Here is a 15,385-nt window from a genome sequence, read left to right as displayed (position 1 = left end):
GTCAAAAACTGTGCTCTGCAGCAAAGAATGCAGAGAATAGAGAAGCCATTCCACCAACATATGACCATTGCCTTCAGAGGGGAACATCAGCCATAGAAAACCAAGGATAGGTTTGCCTTGGCTTGTAGGTGTGGTTTAACCTTGTATCTGTGAAGACACAAGGGAATTTTTCACCTCTCATATATTATTTCTCGACTCTGAGCAGCAGGTTGGACCAGATGGCCTGTAGAGGTCCCAGCCTATGTCCTTCTGTGATTCTGCCATCCTTCCCATGTCTCACTGGTATTAATGCTCCCTCAATAAGTCCTTTGCACAAAGCAGTTCCATGCTACTTAGACAAAGTTGCCTCAGATACCTCCTGCGTGGCCATCTGTTCCTGAATATGAGAGTGTTGTATTTAGGGCACAAATGCTAACTCAACTCTTTCTTGCCACTGTAAGGCAATATCCCTCCTGTAGCCTATAAGACTTTTCTCCAGGTTCCTGTTTTCTGAAACATCTTGCTCTAACCTTGTCTTAAGGACCTTTTCCTGCCACTTCTGTGAATCTTCCCACTGCCCCAGAACCCTCATTCTTCTTTCACTCTCATAAACTCATGCTCCTATGGCTGTGACTTTCCTCCCTATTGACCATCATTCGCTCACTCTGGTTTTGGCTGTTACTTCACCTAAGCACAACAGTTATCTTCTCCCTCAACTCCCTTCACTCCCTCTGTTCTCTGGGTTTCCTTCCTTGCCCTGTGGCTTCCTACCAGCTGTGTGTCTCTTCTCACCTGTGGGATGAAGTAGTTTTGCAAGGCCTCATGAGAAGGGGTTGTGATGGTTCAAAACTGGTTTCGTCTGTACTACTACATACAAACACTGACAGGGATATGTTGAAGTAGCCTTGTCCACTGGCTGGGCACCAGGACTCATACCCAGCTGGCCCTTCACGGATCCTTGCAGCAGCAGAGCATGAGGTTTGCCTGCTAGGACGGCCTTGCAGTGACCTTCCCTTGTCGCTGCTTGGGCTGCTGAAGGTTTGGAAATGCCCCTTGGTGCTCTTCCAGTTCTCACTCTGAGAGTTGTTAGGATCTTCTGGTCCTTTGTCATTTTCTTTGAGCTGCCAAGATCTCCAACCTGGTCTTCATCTGCCCACCATCACCCCTTAATGGCTCAAGTCTTTGTTTTAGCCTGGGTTTAGGCTGCCCTCATGTTCCCAGTAACCTGAAAAGCTGCACATTGCTATGACAGGGTCTCTATCAGCTATTGATGCAGGAGCTGCTCTTACAGCCTTTCTTCTGAACCATCTGCTGCTCCCACGTCCCAGACCTTTACCTTCTTTTTCCACTTACGCCAGTTTTAAATGTTTCCTTTACTGTTCACTGTGGTATCGTGAGAGTTTGTAGGACTCAAGCTACATGCTGCTGTTTTTTGCAAAGCTTCTAAAAAGTTTCTGGCTTTGCTTAGTAATTCCCATGGCAAGGATGGATAACCCACCTTCTGTAATTCACTGAAGATCAGTCAATTACTAGCAGTCGACATGAAGAAATGATGTTTGGATTGTCAAAGGGCACTAACTGAACTCCTGTACCTGACCTTCCTGTAGCTATAAAGCTAAATGTGGGTTTGAGTTCTCAAACTAAACCTTAAACTGCCTGTGTGAACCAAGCATCTGGGTCCTGGGGCACGATTCTTATCTAACCAGCAGTCATTTGTTTGTTTGCTTGGTACATAGCTTTCTTTGTCTCATAACCCCTTTTACAGAATAACAACACCCAGTGCCTGGGTTTCACTGGAAGTTTGTCTCTGTGTGCTCTCTGATCCTATTGGCCTCATGGCACCCATGTGGAAACCTTGAGAAAATGAGAGGCGCAGAGCCTTTCTCTGTAAGAAAGGCTCTGGCAGAAGTTAGCTGGCAGAAGTTGGACTAAAAATGTCTGAGTTCTCACTCATTAGATGGCACTGCTCCATTTTCAAGTGTCTATAGGCATCCCCTGACTGAATCTCAAATACTGAAATGCGAAAGACATTCACCAGTTTTCTCTCCTAGAATGAGTTGCAATGTGCAATTTCTTCTATCAAAGAAATACACAAATATAGGATTAAATGTTTTCTTAAGAGTACTCTCATGCCTTTTGATCTTTTTTCTTATGTATTTTATTTTCACTGAATCCACCACGTATGATGGCACAGGATGCAGTTTTGCTCAAGCTGATAAATCGCAGCATCTTGCAATCCAGGAAAAATATCCACCATTTATGTAGCAACATTTACAGCATTCACTAGAAATATTTGATTCAATGCAATATTAATATTTCCATATTCTTCTCAATTATAAATTGCACTCTGAGGTCTAGAGTTCATCCAAAAAATCCTCATTTTAATGAGTGGCAATCAACAAATGGTCCTGATTTTCTGAGGAGCGGAGTGTTGCAGTGCCTTTTGAATTCAAAGTAGGATGAATCTTTCTTGGCAGCAGATTGTTGTTATCCTGAAATTCTCTTAAACCCCTGGTCTAGTGGATGGTGACTCTGCACGTAGCAAGGGGTTGAAACTAGATGATCATTGTGGTCCTTTTCAACCCAGGCCATTCTATGATTCTATGATATAAGATCTGCAGATTTCTACATCAGAGTTCAGGAGCTCTTCCTCTGTGTGGTCCCATGGCAGCCCTTGGCTGTGGCACTCAGTCGGAGCTCATGGCTTGGGACTTGAGTGTTGCCTCAGTAGTTCCTTACAGCAAAGCTTGTCATCTTTAAATTTGCTGTTTCTGAGAGTTCTGTTTAAATACAGTTCTAACTTGTAAATAGTGGAAGTTTGAAACGTATTGTCTGTGGTACTTCATATTTCTAGAAAGAGAATATGTTGAATTTTGTAAGCGCTTCATGAGCTGCAAACTCATGATGGGTAAAGCTGATACAAAGCACTGCTTACAGAGCTCTGGTTCCTCCCTGGTGCTCGTTTATTTACACCTCTGATTCCCAGGCATGTACCTGCTGCTGTTATGTGTTATTTAGGTCTGGATAATGCTTTATGAAATACATTCTGTCACACTCTTGCTTTTGTGAGCCTGTTTGACGCAGCTTTCTTTCCTGAGCTGTGATCTGGGGTCATGCTCCCAATAACACTTATGTGCGTTTTGGGATGAGAACACTTTCTTAACCTGGACAGGAAATGTTTGAGGATTAAAAAAAAAAAGAACCCAAACCAGTGAACCTTACACAGGCTGCCTTTCTCAGATTCAGAAGTTATGGACTCTTTATTTTTGTCAGCTTATTGATTAAATTGCAACTCCAAAATAGTCTATGGATCATACAGTGACCATACGGGCAGTGCGTTCGACTGTCAAGAACTCTTGTATGGCACATGAGTTTCCTTTAGAGGGCACCATTGACTTCCCTAAAGTCTGCTTAGATGTCTGCACACTGCTAATGAGGCTTGTCCACACCTGGGCATTTTAGATCCATTTGTTTGTTCTAAATATTTGGGATGCTGTGTGCTACCACACATCATCTGCCATATACAAATATCTGACATAAAAGATGCCTCCTTATAGACTTCTAGGCCTTGGCTGTGATGGCCTTAATCACCAAGGGAAACGTTGGAAGATGAGTATGCTCTGCAATGCTGAGCAGTGCCTTACTCATAAAGGTTTTAGAAGAACTGGAACGCTCAGCTTTGAGCCAAAGGCCATGATACATAAGCCATTATTTTCACAGTGTGGTCTTAGAGGTGCAGGTTTTCTCATACAGTATGAGTGGTCACTGGGCTCCTAGAGAGATATTGGATACTCCTCTCCTACAGCTTTCTGCTTTACAGCAGAAGTGATGTTTTTGGAGCCACGTCTGTCATCCTTTTTTCACACACAGGTTTTTTTACTATTTTTTTTTTCTTCATTTTCATAAGCTGTATCTGAGAGGATGTGGCTGTGTGGATTTTGCTTGATAAAGTGATGCTAAAAGCATTCAGCACTGAGAGGTGGAGAGGTGATGTGAGTTATTTTCTAGAATGAAGAAAGTTGCTGTTAGATTTCTTAATGGTTTTTTTCTGCTTCTGACTTCTCCTATCCCAGCTTGAGGCAATGTATGGTCCATGGTGATGTAAGCAGAATAATTGTGTAAATAAATGTCTTCCCTGTAGAGGAAAAAAAGGGAAAGAGAAAAAGAGTGATTAATTTTAGAATTGGATGCATCTCATTTGTCCAGATAACTGTTGTAATTTCATGGAGATGAAGGGACATCCAACAAAATGGTCATTTGGATGCTTACCTTCTCTCTTGCTCCTTATTTATGATTGTTTATATGTTGCTCTGTGCAATTGCATCAGTATGATCCTGATAATGTGGGTTCATATTTCATACTTATGAGGTTAATTAACTGTGGAGCTCCAGGGAGCCTGTCCTCTGCCATTGCAGATGACAAGGGACTGTTCAGTGAGTTTGCAGATCATGACCCAGATCTTTAACCACACTCCTCACATCTTTTGCTGCCTCGAAATGTACCTGTACCCTACAGTGAGAGCAGGCAGACTGACTGGCACAGGCAGAGAGAGAGGGCTGGAAAAGGAAAAGCTCCTATGAGGAAAATAAACCCATCCTTTGATGGCTTGCAAAGGCTTTTGTAGGCACCGTGAAGCACTCAAGGGTGGCAGTGATAGCTGGAATCGAATGGAGCCTAGCAGAAGTGTGCAAGTATGGAATCCTGTGAATTTCACCAACCCATCACTTCTCTCTTCTTCCATCCCTGCACAGGAGATTTTTATAACACCCAGCAGGTTAAACCTCTAGGTTGGCTCTGATACTCAGTAGACTCAACATAACCTTACGTTGGAGGGGTTCTGTGTTATGCCTCTACCTACAGAAGTGTGCAACTTCATTGCAACACACTGAAAACATGAAATCTCCTCTAGAATGTTATAAAATGTCTTTTTTTTTTTTCCTAGTTACATAATTAAAACCCAGTCAGAAGAAAATGTAGTTCTCACAGACTTCATGTTTATTTAGATATACTTCTATGGCAGGCATGTTTACATCTGTGATACTGAACCTCAGGGAGTTCATTTCATTTCAGGGCCACCGAGTCTCACAATTCCCATGAGATTTTTTAGCTATAATTTTAAAAGCTGTTGTTATGGAGAAAAGCTTGAAAATTCGAAGAAGGAGGTGTCTAAGAAATGGAAAGTAGATTTAAGAAACAAAAATACATGATAAAACAATGAAGGTTCAAAATACGTATTCCATCTTGTAATCATTTTGTTCAGTAATATCTTTGTTTTCCTGACGGGAGATGACAGTTTGTGGTTTGGATTGCTCAGGAAACTATTTCAAGTCTCCACCGCTAGGACTCTGTGTTTGGAGCTAGTTCATGCTGTACACTGAGTGCTGCATGAGATAGGCTAAGTACAAGTAGTCAGTGAAATAAATCTGTGTTATCAGCATCTCTGTCTTGCAGAATGGAAACAAGCACACAGAATCTGATCTTAGGGCTGCTTGGAAGTTCTGGCTCCAGTTACCTTCAAGGAAGCTCAGCTACTCTGTAGGTAGACACATCTGGTCCCGTTTCAAACGTGGGGTGCTGTGTTTTGATCTATCTTCACATGGAAGCCAGCATGGCAAGTGGCAGCCTCTCTAACCATAAGTTCTTGTACATGTGTTTCTTCTCCTGCATGACAAGAACAGTGATGTGCCCAGGGAAGTACAAGCTAACAGGAATGTTTGTAACCCTTTCTCAGAGTTTCTTCCTCTCAAAGCTCAAGGGACTAAGACACCTCAGAATTAAGATCATTCTAGTGAAGGACAACTTAAATGTGAAGGAAATTAGTTACCTACTGATCTCAGATGTTTTCATCTGCTTTGTTTCAAAACCATTTATTAAGCACTTTGCTTTAAAGGTGGTCTAAGAGCACTCAGGCAGGTTATCTGTGGGTCGAGCAGTCCCACAGTACTCCCAAGCAAGCCAAGCCACGTGGCTGGTGCAGCGTGTGAGGGGCCTGTATGTGTTGTACATAATATGGGGTTTATCTCACATAGTGACTCTTCAAGAGCTGAGCAAACTCCTGGTCATCAAAAATTGAAAGCAGTGAGAGTGGCAGTCACAGACACTGACCCAGTGAAGCAAAAGGTGGCTGCAAACCAAACCTTAGCTTGAGGTCAGCTCCTGTGCTGACTCACTGCTTATGGAATGGGGCATCTTCTTTTTCTCATGAAGCTCCCTACTGTGGGCATTGAGCCTTTTCAAGGGGCCCAGCTACAGCACTGGGGACCCTGGACATCTCATAGGCTTCAAGCCCCTGTAAGACAAAGCAGCATAGAAAATTCTGGTACTTAAGAAAGGTTGAGGCTGGGGCTGCACCCTCAAGGCAGCCTCAACAGCAGATGAGGTTACTTTCCTTCCTCCCAGCACACTCTTTGCACATCTCTTGCTGGAGGTTTGTCCCACGTACGACAGCTCTTCACCTGCTAAAGGCATGTGCCTTCCATCACTTATAAGCTACCTGCAGTTTGTGCTTTCTGTGCAGAAAAGAAAACAGCAGTGGGAATCAGTGCATGCGTGTGAGAAGCCTCAAAGCAGCACCAGTGCTGTACATCTTCTCAAGCCTTCTGCTTTTTTGAGATTCTCCATTCCACTTCATTCTGACACTGTGCCCGACTGCAGTCATGCAAAACCCAGTAGCTCTGGTCTCCTAAGCCTCTTTCATTTATTTTTTACCAGAAATTTTCCCTTCTATTCCATGTTATGACCTTTCAATACCTCCCATATAACCTCCAGGTGCACTTGCTCTCAACATCCTTTTTTCAGCATAACAGCAGAGGACCAGTCTTCCTCCTCAGACAAGAAACTGTGTCATATAATCTTTGACTTAATCTGAGTTAGCTCAGTCTTAACATATGTTGGCTTTTGTGCTCTGTGCTTCTTTCTACCCACCTGTTTTTGCTGCTTCAGTGATGAAAAAGCCTCCGACTTCCAAAATTACCCTGATAGTTCTTATTTGGCTCTCCGCTAGCTCCAAGGTATTTCTGCAATGGACAATTACTGCTTTGCTTCAGGAAGCTAAACTAGGCAAGCTGCCTTTATCTCTCTGGAATTGCAGGCTACCCAGTCCCTTACTGTCCTTTCACCCCCACGTTTGTATGGCTCTCTCCTTAGGAGCTTGTCAGGCAGAGGTGGGTTGGTGCAGGTGTCTGCTAGAGTCATTATTAGAGGTGATTCTAAGATATGATAGAACGTGGATGAGAGTATCTTCAAAACTAAGGGAGCTAGGACCCAGGCATGTGTTCTGTGCTTTACTTCTTAATTATTAATAATTATTATTTATTATTGATTATAGTGGTTTGCCCAAAACACTAATGAAAATGTAGCTGCAGTTCCAAAGACATGGTAATTAGATTAGGAGCTTTATTAAAATTTTATGACAATTACACAAATATATCATAATTAAGTGTATAATTAAATAATTAAATGTACTCAAATATATCATAATCCCATGTATGGCTGATATTTAATGGGACCTATAGATCCAACATATTGCTATTAGCCCTGCTGTTTTTCACATGGACAGGCCTAATGCCTTTTGCACCCAGCTAACATGAGGACACAGGACTGATGTGATGAGCAACAATTTCCCACTGCTTCTGCTGAAGCCAGTAATGTTATCTTTCTAGTAAACAGTGTCAAATGCAGAGCTCATAGAAGCCCCCTGCTCCTACTCAGCATGCGCTCCCCTATGTGTTCAAAGATCACGTGAGCCCTTTAAGCCATCACCATATGCTGAAGCTTCATGATTGGTTCACCATTGACTGTGACTCCTCAACTTCTTTTCTGTTCCCCAGGATGTAATCTCTGCTCCCACAAGCACAAATGATGTTCTTTTCCCAACTACGTAGCTATTTGGCTTCACTGTAAATGAATTCTCTTCGCTTTCTTGTGCTCACATCTGCTGGAGGAAAGAGTGGTCCTCTTTGTTATTTAGCAATTCCCCAGTTTTTGCTTTATTGGCAAACTTTGTCAGCATTATTGTATTTCCTTCCAGCTCACTGATAAAAGTTGAATAACATGAAGAGATGTGGCAACACACTGCAAATGCACTTCCTTGGCAATGATTCCCTCTGCACACTGATGCCTGAGATCCATCAGTTAACTGGTTCTATCATCTACGATTTTAGTTGCAGTTGTGCAGAAGGATAATTGGTAATTATTGAAATTCCTTGTATATACATGTATTTTGTAACCTAAATTGGCAATTTTGCATAGATCAACCAAGTCTGTGGCATGACATGACTGAAGGCGTATTGAACTATTTGAGAAAAAATTCTGATTGTTTCTTATTTTCTTATTGCTATTGACTGTATGTCTCTTCTTTCATTTGCTTAATAATGAAATTTCATATCTGCAATTTTGTTGTATTTATTTAGAACCAATCATAGGCTGTCAGAGGCATGGTAAATTTTGTAATTCTCTGAATGCCTTTTATGTTCTTGTACATAACTACATATTTTGTCTGCCTGCTCTTCTCATTGAATGGCCTTTTAAATTCACAGTATATATTTTATATTTTATATATAATATATATATATTTATATATTATATGTATTTTATATATATAATAATATTATATATATATTATATTCACAGTATATGTCAAAAGAGAGTCTCCATTGCTATAAACCACTGTATTGCCTTCTTTCTGTCTGTGAGAAGATGAGACTTCCAAAGTGTTTTTGTATAATCAGACACCACAACATGAGAGAAGCCTCTGGGCCAGATAGAGATGGTTTGAATAAATCCACTGTCCTCCCATGTCCATATCCCAGCAAATCTGGAGTCTACGCTTTCAGAAATACTTTTGTAAGGTCTTAACTCATTAAATTGCTGAATTTCCAGTTTTACTAGCAGGGAATGTTCGGAGAATTCCCCCATCTTTTCATAGATCCTTCATTCAAGCTCCCCTCCAGTGTCAGGACTCAAAAGGTGCCAAGTGCTCCGAGTCAGCCAGTGGTCAGATTAACTGACAGCCCTTAGAAATCAGGCATTTAGGAGCTCATGGTGTTTCTGACAGAGGAATGAGCAGTTTTTAGTGTACATACAGTACATGTTAGAATGACTCCAGTGAAGCATTCTCTTTTGGGATGTGGGTGGCTGACAGCAAAGTGCTAAGGTTTTGGCAACTGTTTTCTGCACAACTTTTTTCCCCCTGCATTTAAAAGGTACATTTAGGCTGTCTACAGATTCTGCATTATTCTTGCTGCCTCTCCTGAATCCTTTGCGTCAGCTATGGACCATGGAGAGCCAGTAGCATTGGTTTGCCTTGGGAAAGCCATCTGATATGACTGGAAGGACTTTTAGAACGTCTACAGCAAAGCCAGGTACCAAACATTACTGCCTTTTCTTCCAGAGGCCATTCCATGCAACACTGATAAAATAATTCAGTGCTTGCTCTGCAAAGGAGAGCTTCTGCTTCTCAAGCTGCGTTGCTGTGGTGTGGACAGGGCTGGGAGGTGCTTCCGTGAGAGGCCATCACTCCTGAACCCCAAGGAGGCTCCAAGAGGTGGGCCAAGGTCCTCTGGGGCTGCTGTGAGTTAGGGTTAGGCCTCAGGCCAAGGGCTTCCTCGGGGGTTGGCTGGGTGAGGAAGGGCGCGCTGGTGGCACTGTGTGGTAGCCTGAGCAGCTGATGAGTAATCTGAATGGGTCATCAGAGGGCACTGCTGCGTTTTTGGAAAGGAGAAAGTCCAAACACAGGCTCCCAGGCTGGGCTATGCCATGAAGGACCTTAGATCTGTAACAATTAAGGAAGTAATGGCCTTTTAGTTCTGGCTTGGTGCATCATGCAATGAGGTCTTGATCCATCGCTACAACTCCTAAGCAGTAAAGTAATACAAATAATTAATAATAATGATGAGCTGGGTTTCATTACGTGTCTTGCCCTGAGTAAAATCCCCTGTGAACAGTTACCGCCTGTGAGAATATTTAATGTCTTACTGCAATCTGAAAATGTAGCGCAAATGACAGTGTAATAAACCAAAGAACTTCATCAACTTCTAATTGAAATTAATGAGAACTGAACTATTGCCTTGTACATAAAAGAAGAGACTCCTTCCCCATCCTTAACAGCAGCTGGCTCTAGGGGTGGAGTGGTTCAGCTTGGGTTATCCTCTCTTCCCACCTCAAGCAATGCTCTTATTGCAGAAAACTAGTCTTTCTGCTGCCAGCCAGCAATTACCAGATGGAGGAGCTGTATTTTTCTCATGGTCCTCACAGAGTTAATCCACAATCCAGAACCCATGGACATATGAAGTCCATGAGAAACAACAGACGTCTCTGTTGTGGGAGATGAGCTGAAAAGAGATTCCTCACCTATGAGACCATTTTGTACAGCACTCATTCAGAGATTTAGGCACAGAACAAATCTTAACCAAAACAGGCCATTAATTCAAGGGCATTTTATACTCTGTGGTAAAGGTAGAGAGGTTAGAGATGGCATCATGCAAAAGCATTGTGTACTGAGGCGTGCTAGTGTGCTTCCCTAGATGGCCATGGATGCCCTTCCCCATCCCCTGGCAGCAGACATGAATAACAGGGCACTTGGTATTGGTCATTGAATTTTATTAGCATGCCATAGCTCAGGCAAGTATGATTCTCCATCCCAATATTTTGCACGAGTATTATGGGTATGTGAACACCTAATGGTTGCAGTGGGGCACATTTCAAGCCACTCAGTTCCAGGTTACTGACATATTCTGTCTTCAAATGTCCATGAAGTATTTATTTTTTCAGTAACTTTTTGCAGTAAAAATGGATAAAAATAGAAATCTTCACTAGATTGCACAACTTTGCAAAGCTTTAAGAGCATTTAACTTGCTGGAAGCTTCAGCTTGGTCATTTTGGTCACTCCACCTCACTTCATTGCAGCTGTTTCATTAGATCTTGTGGGTCACCTGTGAAGAGTTATGGTGACGTATTGTAGTTTTCTACAGCAGACACAAATCAGGAGGATTGCATTTGGAGGCATATCATTAAATTTCAACAAGCAGGTTTAGAGAAGTCATCCTTCCTATGAGGTTACTAAAGCTGCCATTGCCCATAAAAGATTTAAAAGACCCAAACAAAGGGCTACTTAAGGTCCTCAGTTGATAATGCTTAATGCTGCATTTTGTTGTTCCTTTGTTGGTTTTTTTTTTCCTCCTACTTAATAGTTGCTATGTTGTGTTCTTTTTTCTCAGTGCCAGAAAAACATCTATTTGAAGACTGCTGGAGAAATGATTCTATGATTCTGTAATTCAGTGACTTTGTGAAATGGGGTATTTAAATGCTACTTCTGTCTAAAACCTAGAGAGAGCTAAACATCTGCAAGGTTTTGGGTAGCTGCAGCATACGTGGATGGTTGGCTCATTACTTTCTTATATACCATCATTCTGCTCTGTGGGTCCGGTTCAAAGACCTCAAAACCAATGGAGAGCATTCTAAGCAAGGATTAAAAGGGGTTCTCTAGAAAAGCGAAAGAGATTGTGATACTGTATTACGTTTTCTTTTACCTGAATTTGAAGGCTTAGCAGCTACAACTTCTGTTTTCTGAAAACAATTAGTCTTCACCTTCCAGATACTTGGAAAGTGGTGCTCAGAGTCTCTATGCTTCTCTCCAAAATATTTACTCACTTGGAACCAGAAATGCCTCGTCAAGGTTTCAGAACGGAATTTACAACTGCTTGCTGGGGAAGGATGGTTTCTACGGTGATGTTATGTGCTCAGCAGGAACGAAGGGATTTACATATTAATCACAGGACAGCCAACACCATTCCCTGGTGAGTGCTTTTACTTTACCTGAGCTCACAGTTATTGGACTGATCCCAGCAGATTTGCCTTTATGGCAACATTTGCTTTTACCATGATGTCTCTTGAGTGCTCAGCCTCCATAAAAATAAATAAATTCTCGTTAAACTGTGCTAAGTTCATTACCAATTAATTTTATTTCACTATATGAAACTCTAAATAAAAAAGACAGGTTTATTTTAAGCTTTTAGTAGACTGTTGTAGTTAATCATGTGTATCAGGCAAGAGGCTTGGTTGCTAAGAAAATCTTTGGCAGGCTTCCAGAGGATTTGTATATTATAGACAGAAAAAATACCAAATTATTGTAAGCGCATCTGTTAATTTGAATAATGAAACAAACAAACAAAGACAATAGAATGATTTCCTGCTCAAGTTTTGAATTAATGCCAGCCTAGACCAGAAGTAACACACTTCTTATCAATTTATAGGGCAGGTATTTGACTTTGGATTCCTGATAAAGATTTTTAACAAATTTAAATCCCCTTTTCTAAGTGGACAAAACTTAAGAACCTCTGTTTGCCTCTTGGAACTGTTGCACAGACGTTCTAAGCATGAGCTCAGGACTAAAGTAGGTGTTCAAACCACTAGTTGTTTGCAGAAACTGCCAGTGTGCCCATTAATTCCAGGAGAAATCTCAGCTGCACTTGCATTTAATGCTCTCCTATTTGCAGTCCTCTGCCGTAGGATCAGGCATAGCTTTCTCTGTAATTTTCCCAATAGCCGTGGTGCAGAAGGGAAAGAGAAAACATGGCCTGAGGTGCAGGAAGAAGACAGAGTGGGACCTTCCTTAGAAAGCAGTGATGTTCCTTGCCTCAATAAATGCCAGAGCAGTGGGCATCTAGGGCTTTAGCAAAATTAAGCCTTCCTGCAGCAAAAGACACCGGGTGCTGGGGCTGAGCTTTGAGCTCAGGATGCTGCCAGGTACAAGGTGGATATGGCCAGGACACCAGCACAGACATACAGCCCTGTGCAGGCCAAGGCTTAAAGACTGGTTAACTGTGAAGAGAACAATGAGTCCATTTTTTGGTACTAAAATATGAGCTGCAGTCACCTGGTGTTCATGAACCAAGCAATGGGATAAGATGCTATTAAAATTTCCTTAGAGATGGTAATTTCAGTTGTTCTGTAGTAAGACCTTGGGCTATGCTCCATAGTCAGTACATTAATGTAGAGATTTGGAAGGAAATTAGTGTTTATTTTTCTGGAGAAAAAAGATCTCAATTTTTGTTTCTCCTTCATTTAAGTGTTTCTTCATTATGTTGACATAAGCACAGGGCAGTTTTTAGACTGAGGAGTATGTTTGGGTTTCCAGTTACCACTGAGCTGTTTAGTCGGCAAAACGTTAGTGGACAATGAGGGAGGGAAGAGAGCAGAGAGTGTAAGATTTTCTGTTGTGATTTAATAATAGTACTGGAGAGAATTCTTCTTTTGCTACAGGAGATGGGTAGGCTTTTTTTTTTTTTTTTTTTTCCTGTTCTCCTTTTGCTTCTATTACTTTATCCACCATATGACTTTGGGCAGTCCTCCAGTTCCGTGGTCCCTCAGTCTTCCCTTTCTGCAAAACAACAAATCACACTGCCTTTCTGGAAGGCTGGGGGGTGGATGGAGTGCTCTATAAATATGTAACAAGCTTCATTATTTTACTAGGAGGCAGAATGAACTAATCCATATATTTAATTCTTGCCAGTGTTCCTGATTTTTTTTTTTTAATTTTGTTTTTATTTTTATTTTTTTTTTAGGACACAGTAATAGAAGAATAAACTTAAAAGCCTCTATGGCATATATCGTGAAATGTCAGAGGATTGTTTCAAATATTTGATTCAAAGTTCTCTGCCAGTCTGCTTTTAAAACAATGCTGAGACAAGGCAAACCTGCTCAGCCTGGTATCCCCAGAAAGAAATCAGATCTACATTTTTTAAGAACACCTTCATTTACTTATGAGAAGAATATCTAGCTGCAATACTTCATGCATAAAGTGCTTCATGCCTGCATAACATATGCACAGAGCATATGTTTTAATTTTATTTCAGTTCAATATTTCAAATTCAAACAAATTAACCCAGAGTACTAGCAGCCTTCTTTTTTTAAAAAGAAATATATATGCCAGATCCCATAAAAGCGTTACATGGAAAAAACAATCATATACCTGTGTATATTTTATTAATTCCTCGTTAAGAAAAGAATATACTTGTCTTTTTGTTTAGAAGTTCGTACAATAGAAGGAAGCAAATTGGAAATGAACTTCTCTTGTTATTTCTTCAAGGATTTTTTTTACAGTCTTTGTTTTTAGGGTTTCTTGAACTGAAGATGACATTTGAGTTTTGTTATTTAGGCCTATTCTTCTTAAAAGTCGTCCAGTTTGCACGCTCTCTGTCTAAGGGATTCATGTTCTTTAAACTACTCCCGCTGTAACCAGGAAAAGCAATCAGAAGGCTTACATTTACTGGTCTGGCATCCACAGTTTGAATCCTGTTAAATGGCACCTAGTTTGCACACTGAATGTGTACTCCAATAAACCTTATTTATTCAATGGAAGCCTTACCTTAGCACAGGATGCTGTTCCTCTGGTATCATGATAAATAACCTGTGGTAATGCAACCAGCAAAGATGATTGCTTTTTAGGTATGTAAAATTGTGTGATGAAGCCTTTTTAACTTAATTCAGAAGTCCTCTCCTGAAAATCCTCTCACTGGAGAAAATTCAGTAGTCAATATTAATGCCTGTTATCGAATCCTCAGGTAATGCAAACAATTATATAAGTCATTTGAATAGAAATGAGGAAGAGACTCCTTTTTTTCCTGCACAGCAAAATGATCGTTGTCAGAAGAATGTTATAGGTGAGCTCAGTGTTTAATGCCCGTGTAAAACAATATCTTTAAGTCTCCTACCAAAATTTATCCAACTGACAAGGAATGCTAACTAGGCCAGAAGCACAAATCCTACTTCATCTCCGTCAGAATTGCCTACAGGGCGTCCTGCCTGCATCAAGCCTTGAATCTTCTGTCCTCTGATTAGCTCTTATGAACTCTCCTCTTCTTGCCCCGGGTGCCATTACCTCAGAAGTTTGGATCAGAATTAGTTGGAGGGGAGCATCTCCAGTTGGCTCTGCTGAACTGGGGGCAGGTGGGCCGATGGCAAGGTAGCTTAGAAAAGAATACGAGGTATGACTTGTTTGAACCTGCTTTCAGGAACTTACCTAATGTCATCAGGTAGCACTGATCATAGAATCGCAGAATGACTTGGGTTGGAAGGGACCTCAAAACTCACCCAGTTCCAACCAGTGCCATGGGCAGAGGTGCTTCCACCAGCTCAGGGATGCCCAGGGCCCCATCCAACTTGATCTTGAATGCCTACAGGCTGGCTACTGCTCTCTTGGGCAGCTTGGGCCAAAGCTTTACTGCTCTTGGAGTGTAGAACTTCGTGCTAAAATCTACTCTAAATCTCCCCTCTTTTGCTTTAAAACCATTTTGCCTTGTCTTGTCGCTATCTGCCTGTGCAAAAAGTCAGTCTCTGATTTATAGGAAACATGTGGCTACAATCCCAGCCTCCTCTGGTTCCTGTGTATCACACAGAGATGCAGGTA

Source organism: Centrocercus urophasianus, unplaced genomic scaffold, assembly GCF_019232065.1.
Source record: "Centrocercus urophasianus isolate 14NV4802_14NV808 unplaced genomic scaffold, USGS_Curo_1.0 seq_10, whole genome shotgun sequence".
Lineage (NCBI taxonomy): Eukaryota > Metazoa > Chordata > Aves > Galliformes > Phasianidae > Centrocercus > Centrocercus urophasianus.
This window is presented reverse-complemented; position numbering follows the sequence as displayed.